Below are 5,172 nucleotides of genomic sequence, written 5' to 3'. Positions count from 1 at the left end.
GGTGAAGTTGGTGCCGTGTCGTGAAGTGGGAGCGGAGGGCTTGGATTCTAGAGTCACACGTATTCAAATCCAAGGTCTGCCACCTCGGGGCCGCGTCCTTCCCATCCTCGGGTCTCAGTCCTCAAGTGTGGAATGGGGATAAGTGTGCCCACCTGGCAGGTGATTGTGACGATTAAATGGTATACAAAATGTAAAGTGCTTACAACTGTGAATTGCAAACTTGAGTAAGCGCTCAAGAAATTGTTGCTATTATTATTATTTTTTTATCTCTCACTATGTCTTAAATGCTGTAGGTGCCCGACTTACGCTTTTGTGGATGATGTAGTTCATTAACAGTTAATGTTTATTCATTCTGCGTTAGACCTCAGTTACTCCAGCACCATGGGGTGTATTTATGTGAATAAAGATTCTAGTCTTTATTCTTTAATCTAGGGAAGATTCTGCTTCCCTAGCAGGGAAGTTAGGCACAAGCTGGTTGGTGACGTTGGGCCAGATGCTCACCCTCTCTGTTCTTCCTCGTCTGTTAAGGGGGCATGTGATAATAGGGAGATGAATTGAGGTGACGCATGCAAAGCACAAGGCCTGGTTCATAGTGTGGTCCATAGTAAGGGCTCCATCATCTGATGATGACTTTTCTTCAGCTGCTGCATACTGTTTTCTACCTGTGTCTATTTGTGTGAGTTTTTACTTACCGTATTCAAATCTATATCCTTACTGATTTTGGTTGGTTGGTTCTATCAGCGACCAAGGGAGGAAACTCTCCAGCTAGGATTGTAGATTTTCTGTTTCTCCTTTTACTTTTGACCAAGTTTTTTTTTTTTTTAATTACACAGTTTAAAAAATTGAGATGTAATGAACATACCATAAAATCCACCATTTTAAAGTATAAAATTCAGTGGGTTTTAGTATATATATTCACAAGATTGCACAAACATCACCACTATTTAATTCTAGAACATTTTCATCACATCTTCCCCCCACAGAATCCCCCTACCCATTTGTAGTCACCCTGTTACTCCCTGTCCCCAGCCTCTGACGATCACTGGTCTACTTTCTCTCTCTGGATTTGCCCATTCTGGACATTTCATAAATAGAATCATGCAGTTTGTGGCCTTTTATGTCTGGCTTTTTCACATAACATAATGTTTTCAAGAATCATCCATATTGTAGCATGTATCAATACTGTATCCCTTTTTAACGGTTGGATGATATTCCATTGCACGGATAGAGCAGATTTTGTCTATCCATTCATCCAGCTGGGTTATTCATCAAATCTACTTTTTGGCTATTAGGAATAATGCTGCTATGAACAACTGTGTACAAGTTTTTGTGTGAACGTGTATTTTAATTCACTTCTGACAAGTTTTGCTCTGTTATTCCATGCATACGAATTTAGAATTATTAGAACTGCCTGATGGTTTGACCCTTTTATCTTTATGAAATATCCCTCTTTAGTAGATTTTTGCCTTAAGATCTACTTTGTCTGATACATTAGCTTTCTTTTGATTGGCGATTACATAGTATATCTGTTCATCCCTTTACCTTCAACTTATCTGCATCCTTATATTTAGGGTGCCCCTCTTGTGAACGTGTGGGATTAAAAAAATTCAGTCCGTTTTTTAACTGGAGTATTTACTATGCTATGTCCAGTGTGTTTCCTGATATATTAGATAGTTTGGGGCTTAAATGTTCCATCTTACTGTTTACTTACTATTGGTCCTCCCCTTCTGTGTTCTTTTTTCTGTACTATTTTTGCCTTCTTTTGCATTAATTTTTTGTGATTTGTAGAATTTCTCTTCTAGTAGCTTGTGAGGTATGTATTCTTTTCTCTTAGTGGTTACCCTAGATTACAACATGCATCCTGCACTTATTCAATTCTGTTATAAGAGGATCCTTCTATCACTTTCTGGACAATCCAAAGACCTTAGAACTCTTTCACCTTTCTGTCCGTGGTGGTCTTGTTCTCATGGATTTCAATTCTTGCTATATTTTAAACCACAACAGACATTATTATTAATGCTTTGTATAGTCAGTGTTCATTTAGGTTTATCCACATGTTTACTTTTTATTATTCTTCATTTATTACTTTGTTATTACTCTTTATCCCTTCCTGCATTTCCACACATTTGTCTAGAATCATTCACCTACTCCCGAAACTACCTTTGGAATTTTTCTTTAGAATAGTATTTATATTTGGAAGTACCTTTAGTATCTTCCTTCCAGTACAGATCTTCTAGTGACAGATTGAGTTTTTGTTTGCTGAGAGGTCTCTATTGTGTTTTTATTTTTGAAAGAAGTTTTTGGTAAGTCAAGAATTCTAGAGTACTACAGGTTTCTGGGGTTCTTTTCAACCTTTGGAAGATGTCATTGGTTTTCATTATTTGTGAAGTCAGTTATCAGTCTTGTTGCTGTTCTTAAAATTTCCTCTTTGCTTTGGGTTTCAGTAATTGTATTTTGATGTGCCTAGGTATAACTTTTTTTATATTTATCCTGTTTGGGATTTGTAGCACATCTTGAATCTGTGATACAGTATTTTTCATCATAGCTTCTCCTCTTTTTTCTCATCTCCTTCTGGGACTCTAAGGATATGGATGTTAAGACCTTGTCACTGTATCTCTAAGACTCTCTGTGTTTTCTATTCTTTTGGTTCTTCATGATTCAGTCTGAATATGTTTTACTGACTTATCTTCCACTTCATTACTCTTACCCTCAGTTATGTTTACTCAGTTGTTAATCCTTTGAATTGAGTTCTTAATTTAAGCTATTGTAATGTTCAGTCCTGTAATTTTTAACTGATTTTTAAAAAATAGTGTACAGTTCTCAGATGAAATTAGCCATCTTGTCATCTGTTTTCTTCAATATTTTAAAGTCCACATCTGCTGACTCCAGTATCTGGCTCTTCTGTAAGTATGTTCCTTTTGCCTTTTCGGTCAGTTGGTCCTATCTTCCGGTATTCCTGGTAATTTTTTATTGAATGCTAGACACTTTTAAAAAATGAAACATTGAAGAGATGTACAAGACTCTGGATATTCCTTCAGAAAGGATTTACTTTTGCTTCTGAGAAAAGTAGAGTTGGGTTAGTTTGACTCTGGGTTTTAGTCCTAGTAAGACTTAGTATATTTCTGGTTAGCACTGATTTGCAGGTTCTAGCTCTTCAGAGATTTTAACTGGAAACGTACTTTTAAAAACTTTTAACAGCCAATCCTCTTCCTCCAGGGTGAGCCCTCAGCCTCTAAGCGGTGAGTCTACTGAAAGCTCTGCCCAGTTTTTCAGCCTTTTAGACTCTCTTTAGGAGTTGGCAAGTGCCTTGAGGAGGTCAGAAGACCTTGATGTCCATTTCATCTCTCTGCACTTTCTTTCTCTTGAGGATCTTGGCCCCTCCAGTCCTCACTGCATTGGTAGCTCTTTGACATATTCGGACAGATTTAAGAAAAAGAAACTACAGCCTTTTAAACTGCTCTCAGTAGGAGGATTGGTCTGATACCAGCTAGTTTGCCATAGTCAGAGGTAAGGTCCAGCTGTGGCTTCCATTATTATTTTTATTGTTATTATTTGAAAATCCTCTAAAGAAAGATATCACCCTGAGTCCAAGAGCCCTTTGACAAGTTCATAGGATGTGAGCCTCCCCCCATCTTTCTGTGAAGTGGCTTCTAAATGCAGGAGGTGACATTTAAGGAGCATCTTTTATGTGCAAAGCACCTGCTGAATCTGTTACAGGAAACAGTTCCAAGACATAAGGAACATAGGGTTTTCTGGAGGTTCCCTGGTTTCCTTTCAGCCATTGTTCTTTTAACTTTACCTGCCACATATTTCTAACCTCCTTCTGGATGTGGCCACCTGGATGTCCCGTAGACTCATTTAGCTTGACATAGCGCAAGATGAAACGATCTCCTGTGTGTGGTGAACTTGGCCTCACTACCACCCCCTTCACAGTTCTCTGCATTGCAAAAGAAGGGAAGAACTTCATTTTGCAGAATCTTCTTCCCTGTGTGGTTCCGAGTTCGAATTGGCCAGCTTTACCCGAGATATATTTTGTAACTTGGGGCTCTCGTCTCCATCTTGGGGATGCTGACCTAGTTCATACCTGTATCACTGTCTGTCTTGATTGCCTAGGCAGCCTCTTTTTGGATGTCTGTATCAGTTAGGGGCCAATCAGAAGACAGAAAGCACACAGTAATTTGAATATAAGAAGTTTAATATAAAGAATTATTAACTTTAACAGGGGGTTGAAATAATGGATTGGTGAATAAGAAGTAAGAGCCTGTAAAGGATATAGAAATAACAGGTCTAAGGCGTAGCCACCACCACAGGGCTGAGATAGAGGCCCCAAGGAAGAGCGCCCATCTCCTGCTGAGATATGGACCTTGGGAAGGACATGGCTGTGGCCCGTTGGATGCAGAGAAGTCTCTGAGATGCCATGTTGACAGAATGTTCTAGAAATCTGCCCTCTAAGGTGCTAGGGAAAGATACCACAGAGAGATGGAGGCACTACCCCATTTGTTGGGGGTAAGTCACCGGGAGAAGCTGCTGGCTGCTAAGTGCTGTCGACCACCATGTACAGCAGGATCTGGGTGCTGGAGAAGCCACGTGAACTGCCAGAGCCAGATACCCAAGGAGCTACATGTGCTGCTCCCTGCTAAGTGAGCTCCCCGGAACAGAAGGAAGGCCCTTCCTCTTCCAGTATCTCCAGCACCCCCTACTGACGAAGCCTAACATTGCACTGGCTGCCAAGGGAAAAAGATTTAAAGGGCCCGACTCCAGTTTCGAAGAACAGGCAATGAACTGTCAATTTGGAGCCAAAAGCAATCACTGAATGTCATTCTGCCATCATTGTGAAGGGCAGCATAACTGGCTGGTTAAGAGTGTCAATTCTGGAATCAGGTGTCCTGGGTTCAAGTCTCAGCTCTAACATTTACTATTAGTGTAATCTTCAGAGACGTGTTTAAGTTCTCTGTGTCTCAGTTTCCTAATTTGTAAAACCAGAGTAGTAACAGTACTATCCTTGTTGGGTTATTATGCTAAGTGAGTTGATATTTATAAAGCATTGAGAAGAGAAATATACCAGATTTATACACTGCTGTTATCGTTATTGCTCACACTTCTTCAAATTGCACATCCTTCAAATTGCAGCCAGGATGGGCTTTCCATTGTAGGTATGAATCTCAGTCTATA

The sequence above is a fragment of the Globicephala melas genome, chromosome 6 (assembly GCF_963455315.2).
Source record: "Globicephala melas chromosome 6, mGloMel1.2, whole genome shotgun sequence".
NCBI classification, from domain to species: Eukaryota; Metazoa; Chordata; class Mammalia; order Artiodactyla; family Delphinidae; genus Globicephala; species Globicephala melas.
The sequence above is the reverse complement of the archived record's forward strand: the minus strand, read 5'-3'. Positions refer to the sequence as shown.